The sequence below is a fragment of the Bombyx mori genome, chromosome 22, assembly GCF_030269925.1.
Source record: "Bombyx mori chromosome 22, ASM3026992v2".
Taxonomy (NCBI): Eukaryota; Metazoa; Arthropoda; class Insecta; order Lepidoptera; family Bombycidae; genus Bombyx; species Bombyx mori.
In genome coordinates, this window is record NC_085128.1 from 15890577 (window position 1) to 15902622 (window position 12046).

The 12046-nt window shown below is 45.9% G+C and overlaps 1 long non-coding RNA gene across 1 annotated transcript in view; it reads right to left on the bottom strand.

The window, feature by feature from the left end:
* LOC134201008 (uncharacterized) overlaps positions 1 to 12046 on the bottom strand; it is a 192686-nt gene that overhangs the window by 178895 nt on the left and 1745 nt on the right. The gene's annotated exons all lie outside the window — the stretch shown is intronic.

Genomic DNA, 12046 nt, shown 5'->3' on the forward strand with positions numbered 1-12046 from the left:
GGTAGGAAATAAAATAAAATTTGGTAGCTAAACGAAACGCAGCACAATTCCCGAGAGATGGTAGCACGATTGCGGTATCGTTGAAGCATGGCTAACTTCGTGCTACGACAGAGCCTAGCCGATGGAGGCGCGTAGACGCCATTATACTTACCAACCAGCTTTCTTAAAGAGCGGTGCATCCGTCCTAACAACTGTCATTTGTTTTCGTTTGTACGATTTCTAAATTGTTTTAAGACAACAACCATGATTGGTGTACTGAATATTTCTCTTAGCTCGATCACCAATAGGGCGATCGGGCTATCGCCCCTATGATGTCTGACCATGGTGTTAATAGTGTGGCTTCTCCGACATATACAAAATTTCAAACCATAATAATACTTTTTCACAAAAACTGCAAGTCAGTTTCACTTCCAGAAAACCGATATTTCAATTTCTGGCTTTTGTTTAAACATTTTTTTTATCATTCGATATCCAAACAATCTTGTTTTTAAGTTGGGTTGTAATTTAGTGACCGCCTCTTTAATTTAATTTTTAGTGACTTGAATTACTTCGGCGTGGAAGTTCTGTTCAACGAAATTGGTACAGGGTCTTAGAGTCTTACACAAATAAAAACTGGATCGTCTACCTAACCACAAGGACAAAATATTAAGTAAGCACATCTGGTAACCTGGTATGTGTATTTTAAAAAGGAATAAATCCGGTGGACCCATTCCATCCATTTTGCAGTCGACGTCCGGTGCATTCGTGTTTAGCGATGCACCGGTGTTCGAATCCTGTAGGCGGATACCAATTTTTCTAATGAAATACGTACTTAACAAATGTTCACGATTGACTTCCAGGGAAGGAATAACATCCTGTAATAAAAACCAAACCCGCAAAATTATAATTTGCGTAATTAATGATGGTAGGACCTTTTGTGAGTCCGCACGGATAAGCACCACCACCCTGTCTGTTTCTGCCGTGAAGTAGTAATGCGTTTCGATTTGAAGGGTGGGGCAGCCGTTGTAACTACACTGAGATCTTAGAACTTATATCTCAAGATGGGTGGCGCGTTTACGTTCTAGATGTCTATGGGATTCAGTAACCACTTAACATCAGGTGGTCTGTCAGCTCGTCCATCCATCTAAGCCTTTAAAAAAAAAGCTTCTTCGGACACAGCATGCGGTCTCCCAGACATGAATTAGAGAAGCTCATAATTGCGGGTCGCATAGAGGGCAAGCGCGCCGTGGGCAGAACACCAGCCAAATAGTCAGATCTAGTAAGAAGTAAGATGGGGTCATCGTACCCCCTTACGGGGGCACGGGACGGGCCTCGGGGCGAACCCCACTACCCGAGTGAAAAACTCCCTGCCAGTCTGAGAGAAGCAGTTAGTAGTAGTCTGTACCATGTGGAGTGGAGGAATGGCACATGTGGTCGCGATCCTTACTGAGGGAACGATATAGATGGTGGCGGTGGGTTTATTTGATACACGCATAGTAGATAGCTACCCAATAAATATCTGATTGTGTTTGTTACCTAACCACTGTTTCATTGTACCTTAGTGGTATTAAATGCCTACTTCTCCAACTCCAAATAACTAGTTTTTGTCCGCGACTCCGTCCGCGTGGAATAGTTACTTCGACATTCCGATAGAGGCACCCGTCACGCGCGGACGTGCTCATCGACCACTCGATCGCCCGGCCTTTGTTCGCCCGGCTTTTGTTAGCCCGGCCATTGTTCGCGCGGCCTGTGTTCGTGGTACATCTGCCGACTAAGTGCTCTTCCTGGAAGTTTTTATTTGTTTTGTTTCCTTTTGTTATTTCTGTGTTCGTGGTACATCTGCCGACAAACTGTCTTCCTGGAAGTGTTTAATTGTTTTGTTTCTTTTTGTTATTTCCGTTTTGTTGTGATTTTTCTTTGTCCTGCAGTAATCGTGCCGCATCGCCACCTGTGTTCAATAGAACCGCTCAGGTCCGAGAAGTTGGGGCCTCGCCGCAAGGCGAGTGTTTTCTAAGACCCAGGGTAGCCCCACCTGGGCACGTAGACATCATGGACGCTGTATTTGCGGAATTTCTCCGGCTTCGCTACCCAAAGCTCACTTCCGAGTTTCAGGCCTTCAAGGCCGATCACACTGCGAGCCCTCTCGTGGACTCCACCGAGCTCGCTGCTCCTGCGTCGCCTGTACCTGCGTGCAAAGCTTCTGCATCGAGCACCGCAGCCTCCGTCGTGCCTGCCGTTCCCGCGTCGCCTATACTGGCGAGTAAAACTGCTGCGTCGTCCGCCGTGGTCACCGTTCCAGCAGCGCGATCATCCGCGGCCTCCGTCGCGCCGTCCAAAACACCTACTCGTAGGTCACCTGCGCCCGCCTCCTCGTCCTCCGACTCTGACTCGGAGATGGAGGTCGACCTCGCTCCCGCCTCATCGACGGATGGATTCACCCTGGTGCATAAGGGTAAGAAGCGTGCCGCGGAGTCTCGAGCTCCCGCGGCCGCTAAAATTAGCAAAGCCGCGAACGCGTCGCGCCCCCGCCCTCAGACTCCCGTTGCGCCTCCAGCCCGTGCCACTCCGTCGCCGCGTCCGGTGGCACAAAATAAAGCCCAGACCCCTCCCCCGGTAATCCTTCAAGAGAAGGCAGCTTGGGAACGAGTTTCCCTGGCCCTTAAGGCCAAAAATATCAATTTTACGAATGCCCGTAACCTCGCGAACGGCATTCAAATTAAGGTTCGAACATCCGACGACCATAGGGCCCTCTCTTCTTACCTCCGTAAGGAGCGTATAAGTTTCCACACATATACGCTCCAGGAGGAGCGCGAACTCCGTGCCGTTATACGTGGCATCCCTAAAGAGTTGGATGCCGAGCTCGTCAAGGCCGACCTTCTCGAACAAGGCCTACCGGTTAACTCCGTACACCGCATGCACACAGGCCGCGGAAGGGAGCCATATAATATGGTTCTCGTCGCCCTCCAGCCTACCCCCGAGGGTAAGCAAATATTCAACATCCGAACGGTCTGTAGCCTTTCCGGAATCGCCGTCGAAACCCCACACAAGAAAGGCACACCTAGCCAGTGCCATAACTGCCAATTATACGGGCATTCTTCCCGTAACTGTCACGCGCGCCCCCGATGCGTCAAGTGCTTAGGCGATCACGCCACGGCCCTATGCACTCGCGATCAAAAAACCGCGACAGAACCGCCTAGCTGCGTCCTGTGTCGAACACAGGGTCACCCCGCAAATTACCGCGGATGCCCCCGAGCCCCGAAAATAAATCGCCGCGTCGCCCGCCAAAACCGCCTCCGAGCTTCCGGCCCAGACATCAAAGCCTCGGCACCCTCTGTGTCGCAGGCTAAGCCAGCGTTCGTTCCGGCGCCGGTGCCCAGTGTCTCGGCCTGGGCGAAACCGCTGCCGTACATGAACACGGCTACAACTCCCTCCTCCGCGATTCGTCCCGCCCCCGCGACTCGTCCCTCTCCCGCGACTTGCCCTCCGACCGCGTCCGACAATCTCGCTTTAGCGATCGACTTCTTTCAGTCGATCAACTTTGAGCGCGTTAACGCTTTGGGCGACGCCATTCGCTCTGCCTCCACTGCACAACACTTTATCGCCGTTGTGCAAGAATACGCCGACGTATACGCGTCATTAAATACGTACGTCCTCCCCTCACTCCGCCGGTAATCAATGGCGTATATAAGTAGAATAAAGCCCCTATCCGTAACGATAGGATTTTTTAACGCTTACGGTCTCGCAAATCAGCGTGATCAGGTTTCTGACTTTTTGCGTGACCATCAAATTGATATCTTTTTAGTGCAGGAGACCCTACTTAAGCCCGCGCGCCGTGACCCTAAAATCGCGAACTATAACATGGTCAGGAACGACAGGCTCTCTGCTCGTGGTGGTGGTACCGTCATTTACTATAGAAGAGCCCTGCATTGCGTCCCACTCGATCCTCCCGCGCTCGCTAATATCGAAGCATCAGTGTGCCGAATCTCACTGACGGGACACGCGCCGATCGTTATCGCGTCCGTTTATCTTCCACCGGATAAGATCGTTCTAAGCAGTGATATCGAGGCGCTGCTCGGCATGGGGAGCTCTGTCATTCTGGCGGGCGACCTAAATTGTAAACACATTAGGTGGAACTCACACACCACAACCCCGAATGGCAGGCGGCTTGACGCGTTAGTCGATAATCTCGCCTTCGATATCGTCGCTCCACTAATCCCGACTCACTACCCGCTAAATATCGCGCATCGCCCGGATATACTCGACATAGCGTTATTAAAAAACGTAACTCTGCGCTTACACTCGATCGAAGTAGTTTCAGAGTTAGATTCAGACCACCGTCCCGTCGTTATGAAGCTCGGTCGCGCTTCCGATTCCGTTCCCGTCACGAGGACTGTGGTGGATTGGCACACGCTGGGCATCAGCCTGGCTGAATCTGATCCACCATCGCTACCGTTTAGCCCGGACTCTACCCCGTCTCCTCAGGATACCGCTGAAGCCATAGACATCTTAACGTCACACATCACCTCGACATTAGATAGGTCATCGAAACAAGTTGTAGCGGAGGACTTCCTTCACCGCTTCAAATTGTCCGACGATATTAGGGAACTCCTTAGAGCTAAGAACGCCTCGATACGCGCCTACGACAGGTATCCTACCGCGGAAAATCGTATTCGAATGCGTGCCCTACAACGCGACGTAAAGTCTCGCATCGCCGAAGTCCGAGATGCCAGATGGTCTGATTTCTTAGAAGGACTCGCGCCCTCCCAAAGGTCTTACTACCGCTTAGCTCGTACTCTCAAATCGGATACGGTAGTAACTATGCCCCCCCTCGTAGGCCCCTCAGGCCGACTCACGGCGTTCGATGATGACGAAAAAGCAGAGCTGCTGGCCGATACATTGCAAACCCAGTGCACGCCCAGCACTCAATCCGTGGACCCTGTGCATGTAGAATTAGTAGACAGTGAGGTAGAACGCAGAGCCTCCTTGCCACCCTCTGATGTGTTACCACCCGTCACCCCGATGGAAGTTAAAGACTTGATCAAAGACCTACGTCCTCGCAAGGCTCCCGGTTCCGACGGTATATCCAACCGCGTTATTAAACTTCTACCCGTCCAACTCATCGTGATGTTGGCATCTATTTTCAATGCCGCTATGGCGAACTGTATCTTTCCCGCGGTGTGGAAAGTAGCGGACGTTATCGGCATACATAAACCCGGTAAACCAAAAAATCATCCGACGAGCTACCGCCCGATTAGCCTCCTCATGTCTCTAGGCAAACTGTATGAGCGTCTGCTCTACAAACGCCTCAGAGACTTCGTCTCATCCAAGGGCATTCTCATCGATGAACAATTCGGATTCCGTACAAATCACTCATGCGTTCAACAGGTGCACCGCCTCACGGAGCACATTCTTGTGGGGCTTAATCGACCAAAACCGTTATACACGGGAGCTCTCTTCTTCGACGTCGCAAAAGCGTTCGACAAAGTCTGGCACAACGGTTTGATTTTCAAACTATTCAACATGGGTGTGCCGGATAGTCTCGTGCTCATCATACGGGACTTCTTGTCGAACCGCTCTTTTCGATATCGAGTCGAGGGAACCCGCTCCTCCCCACGACCTCTCACAGCTGGAGTCCCGCAAGGCTCTGTCCTCTCACCCCTCCTATTTAGCTTATTCGTTAACGATATTCCCCGGTCGCCGCCGACCCATTTAGCTTTATTCGCCGACGACACGACTGTTTACTATTCCAGTAGAAACAAGTCCCTAATCGCGAAGAAGCTTCAGAGCGCAGCCCTAGCCCTAGGACAGTGGTTCCGAAAATGGCGCATAGACATCAACCCAGCGAAAAGTACTGCGGTGCTCTTTCAGAGGGGAAGCTCCACACGGATTTCCTCCCGTATTAGGAGGAGGAATCTCACACCCCCGATTACTCTCTTTAGTCAATCCATACCCTGGGCCAGGAAGGTCAAGTACCTGGGCGTTACCCTGGATGCATCGATGACATTCCGCCCGCATATAAAATCAGTCCGTGACCGTGCCGCGTTTATTCTCGGTAGACTCTACCCCATGATTTGTAAGCGGAGTAAAATGTCCCTTCGGAACAAGGTGACACTTTACAAAACTTGCATAAGGCCCGTCATGACTTACGCGAGTGTGGTGTTCGCTCACGCGGCCCGCACGCACATAGACACCCTTCAATCTCTACAATCCCGCTTTTGCAGGTTAGCCGTCGGAGCTCCGTGGTTCGTGAGGAACGTTGACCTACACGACGACCTGGGCCTCGAATCTATACAGAAATACATGAAGTCAGCGTCGGAACGGTACTTCGATAAGGCTATGCGTCATGATAATCGCCTTATCGTAGCCGCCGCTGACTACTCCCCGAATCCTGATCATGCAGGAGCCAGTCACCGTCGACGCCCTAGACACGTCCTTACGGATCCATCAGATCCAATAACCTTCGCACTAGACGCCTTCAGCTCTAGGAGCAGGCTTAGGGACCTCGGTAACCGTACTCGTCGAACTCGACAAAGAGTTCGCCGTGCAACCTAACCCATGAATCAGCTCGCTGAGTTTCTCGCCGGATCTTCTCAGCGGGTCGCGATTCCGATCCGGTAGTAGATTCATTCGCGAAGCAGCTGCTCTTGAGCTGTTAGGTCTCCTTCGGAGGCGCTCGGGTAGCTGTTAGCAAATCCCACCCCTCCTGGCTGAGCATTTGCTCGCCCACCTGTCCTGGTGAAACTGGAAAGGCCTCCGGGCCACCAGTAATCCTTCAATCATAAAAAAAAAAAAAAAAGTTACTTCGACATAACGCTACATTTTACCCCCCACTTCATTTACGTAGAAAGTGAAAATATTTTGAAACATTCTTTATCGGTGCTCCACTTGTATTGGTCTTACCGTATAGCCTATAGCCCTCGATAAATGGGCTATCTAACACTGAAATAATTTTTCAAATCGGACCAGTAGTTCCTAAGATTAGCGCGTTCAAACAAACTCTTCAGCTTTATAATATCAGTATTGATATAATATTTACACTTATATTCAGCTTGCTAATATAATGACAATTATAGTCTTAAATATTCATTCATAGTGGTCCTTTATTTCAAGATTCAACCACCAGTAAATACTTTAAAATGGTCGAGCAGCGTCCGAGAAGTTAAATCGTGAAATAAAAGTGTCACGTTCGAATCCCGTCACAGAAAAAGATTTTGTTATAAAATCATAACTTCTAACATGTGATGTTTGTCAAAGTTTATTTTATAAAAATAAACCTTTTTTTTAAACCGAAATTCGAAAATGGAAGAGCATTATCTATTGTGATCGTAGAAATACATTTTGCGTATTTACTGGCCACATAGCTACTTTCGAAAACCCTGGATAGTACCCTACCCGTCGCTGCCGCGAAGAAGTGTCATGTTCCCATTTTAAGGGTGGAACAGCCGTTAATATAGACTTAGAACTCATGCCTCAAGGTCACAAGCGTCATACACGTGATTATGTTTAGGACTCATGTAACCACTTAACACCACGTGAGTTCATTCCCTGTCTACGCACAAAAAAAATCACTGTACTATCCAAGCACTTTTGCGGCCATCTTTACATATAAAGAACGTATTAAATTATATCAAAGCTTATGTCGGCGAAATTCAAAGCTAAATCTAGACTTAGATGTAGCGAATACACACACACACAATACGAATATTCCCTTTTATGTATATTAGTAGCCTGATATAAGGTCAAGTTAAACTGCCAAGCCAGACGTTCCCAACATTTTGTAGCTTATTTGTTTTTTTTTTTAAATAATATATCTTTGCCTATGGTGTTGTGATTTTACAATACTGGTCATTTGTTATGTAATCAATTCAAATGATTTTTTTTTTTTGAAAACATGGAATTCTGTTTTCAAATTCAGTCATTTGTTAATTGATTAGTGTTTTATTATCACTATATTTGTTTCATTTCACCTTTCATCAATTTGGACACGATAAAAATACAAGTAGTAAATAGAATACGAGCTCCGTCGCGGTAGCAATGCCACACAAATGACTCACAACATGAATGACGGAGTGAACACTGCAAACGAACGCACAACTCGTCATTGGTTTGAATGGTTCCGACATAGAAATATTGATCCAAAAAATGAACCCCGTCGTCCTGGAAAACCAAAGTCAACAACGACGAATTAAAGATACTAACGATAGTGGAAGCTGACGACACTCAATCTACCGCTGAGTTAGTAGCAGCTTACAACGGTAGCATCGAAACAGTATCGGTCAATTTGTCATCGGGTCGGTCAATTTGTGTCGGGTCAACATGACAAGGTAAAAAAAACTTGGTAAGTGGGCAACGCACGAACTGAAAGATCGCCAGGGCGAAGAATGCGTTTAGGTTGCTTTTTGTTGCTAAAGAGACACAGAAACGAAAAGATTTCAAACCGTACTGTCAGTCGCTTGTCATATAAAGTGTTATCTTTTTGATCACCGTAAGCGGACACCATTTTGGTTAGACCCTGTTTTAACACCTAGATTATGTCTCGAACGAAAACTTACCCATAAAAGAGTCATGGTCAACTGTTTGGTGGTTTAATGCCGGTGTAATACTTCAGTTTCTTACGGAATGAAACCAGCATTACTGCGAATTAGAAGTGTTGCGTTATCCACTATACGCACCAGACCTTACGCCAACAGATTTCTACTTTTTTCAAAATTTTGACAATTTGTTCACAGGAAAAAATTCAATACCCAGTACAGGCAGTTCGAAATGCTTTCGAAGAGGTTGCTGGCTCCCGCAAATCGGACTTCTTCAAGAATGGGCATTGAATTCCCAATGCACTGGCAGATATTCGTCGATGGTATAGGTCCATACTTCCATTGATACCATTAAATAACATTTATAAAAATGGAAATCTCTGTGTACTAAACAGTAATTTCACAAGTAAAGACCAAATATTTAATCGCTTAGCCTGATAGCAGAGTGTCTTCCACTATCAAACATTACAAACAAAACATACAAATAACCAATACGTAGCCAATAGGCTGCAAATCTTAAGTACTCTTAAACATAATTCATGACAAGTTTTAAGCAAGCGTCGTGGCTGAATGAGACATTTGATTTGTTCGTATCAACAATCGTATTCTTCTTTTTCTTCTTGCCCTTATCCCACAGTATATGGAGTCTGCACAGCTTTTTTCCCCCTACCGATGCTGATAACCTTGCGAGGCTATTTCAGCTTCTCCTTGACGTGTAGGTAGCTCACGGGGCTCTAACCGGGAGTGTTGCTAACACTGGGCCTAGCAAGAGCAGTGCTTCACAGAATCTACCACCGGATCGAAAAAGCGACCCACCGAGAAGATCTGGCGTGAAACTCAGTGGGCTGTGTCTATGGGTTAATTCACTCGTCGAGTCCTTCCTCACAAGCGACGGGCTCGACGAGGACGGTGACCGGTGCTTGAGGTACCTAAAAGCACCATTTAGAATACTTTGGTTCGTGTTTATCGATTTCACGTTCCGATATTCTTAAGTTAATACAACTAAGCCTAAAATATTTTACAATGAAAATCTGGAGGTCTACGACGAAAGGAAATATCTTCCACCGAGCGGGTGATATTGCTCGGTAGACCGACGGTCAAAATTCTGCGCAGCGTGTCTTCTAATCACGTTGGATATGGATTTAACATAAGTTTTACGAACGGCCCTCTGTCTGACAACAATCTTAATATTATCTACACAAAGTAGTCCTTTACAATGGGTGTTGACGTTTTTGGAAATCAAACATTACTGTTATAATGTTTATTATCAAAGAGACTGCTAAACTCGACTTTACATCACACACACACACACACACACACACACACACACACACACACACACACACACACACACACTCAAACACTTTATAAGCAGATAATCGTAATTACTGATTAAAATCTATATAATGTCTAGTGTGTTTATCGAAATGTGGTAAATAAGGCTTACTAATGGTCAATGACGGTAACACACGTAAATTGGTAATTACCAGTGATTGCATTTTCGCAAGGTGTATACATGGTTATGACTTCAAGATAATCAGAAAATAAAGGGTAAAGTAAATAAAGGGTAATAGTACGTAATAGGGTAATAAAAATTTAAAATTTGGAACGAAAAATGAAGCTGCAATGCATGTATTACTGGTGGTAGGACCTCATGAGAGTCCGCACGGGTAGGTACCACCACCCTGCCTATTTCTGCCGTGAAGCAGTAACGCGTTAATACTGAGACCTTAGAACTTATATCTCCAGGTGGGTGGCGCATTTACGTTGTAGATGTCTATAGGCTCCAGTAACCACTTAACACCAGGTGGGCTGTGAGCTCGTCCACCCATTTAAACTATTAAAAATAAGAATAATGTAGTACAAAAAATTTAAACGCCAACAATACGAGTGTCATCATCATCATCATCATCATCATCATCATCATCTCAGCCCGTCCACTGTCCATTGCTGAACATAGGCCTCTCCAACTGATCTCCAGTGCGGCTGGTTCTTTTCCACCTGCATCCAACATGACCCAGCGTTTCTCTCCAGGTCGTCGTTCCATCGGGTAGGTGACCGTCCCACACTGCACTTGTAATACAAGTGCATACTCGGTGGAGATGTAGACTGCCTCTTTGTTTTGTATCAAATAAATAATGATACTGATCTACCACACATCAAAGAGAGGTTTGCCAGAAGGCTTTCGGATAATCCCGAACTTCTTGATTGTTTGAAATCTTAGAAGCCTTTAGGTGTTTGTTCTGTATATATAAGCTTATTTCTCGAAGAAGCGTTTTGACGGTGTTGCTCTTTCGCAATTTAGATTGGTTCTTAAGATCTTAAATTCCATCTGGTGTTTAGTAGTTACAAGATGTCATGAGCAGAATAACCACACATAAAATATGAGGTCTAAATTATATAACAGCTGTTACCGTTTCGCTAGATACCAACTATATAGAAAACTGCGGGATTATTAAATAAGAATGAATTGAGTATATTTTTATTATGATCATTATTAGCTTGGCAAAAGAATCTAAATTGCGGTGGCGCAATTCCACTTTTGTCTGTTTAACATTATATTTTTGAACAACAAACAACATGGAATCGACGTACGTGACATCTGACAATCTAAGGCTAAAGTAGGTAATTGGTATCTTTGTATTGTCAAGAATAGTCGAGTTTATTGATCAATGTAGCGAGCATCAGTACGTACTTACACTATAAAGGACTGTTCATCAGATACGTTTTAAAATTATTGTGTATACCTACATACATCTACGGCTGATGGTGAAGAAGTAAGTGCAAATAATTTTTTACTGTATTTACCTTCTACTTTGATTTAAAATTGGTCAGCGACGATTTTAGTTAGTTGGTATAACCGCCCTGCTGATATCTACTGCAATTAATTCATGCGTCACTAGCTAGGATTTTAAACTGACAAAGGCGTACTTGACCACAGATATAGATAAAATTTTACACCAAGATCTCCAGATTCACCAGACTAGGTATGTGTATTTAAAAGACCACCGATTTTTTCCATTTCGGACCACCTCGGATTTTTTTTATTGCCTCTTTGGGCATACGAGCAAGCAGCCCACCTTATGTAGTCACCTCCGCTCATGTACATCAGGAAACACCGAGGAATTCATTCTGGAGCCAGATGGTACGTGGCAAAACAGATCTTTGGAAACATATTGTGGTTGAGTGCAATAATTCAATATATCTACAGGGTCGATGGGGCGATGATAAAAAAGGATTATCTCGAAAAATTCCTCAGTTAACTTTTTTTTTTATTGCTTAGATGGGTGTACGAGCTCACAGCCCACCTGGTGTTAAGTGGTTACTGGAGCCCATAGACATCCACAACGTAAGTGCGCCACCCACCTTGAAATATATGTTCTAAGGTCTCAGTATAGTTACAACGGCTGCCCCACCCTTCAAACCGAAACGCATTACTGCTTCACGGCAGAAATAGGCAGGGCGGTGGTACCCACCCGCGCGGACTCACAAGAGGTCTTACCACCAGTAAACTTATTGTTTACTGGCATTGCATC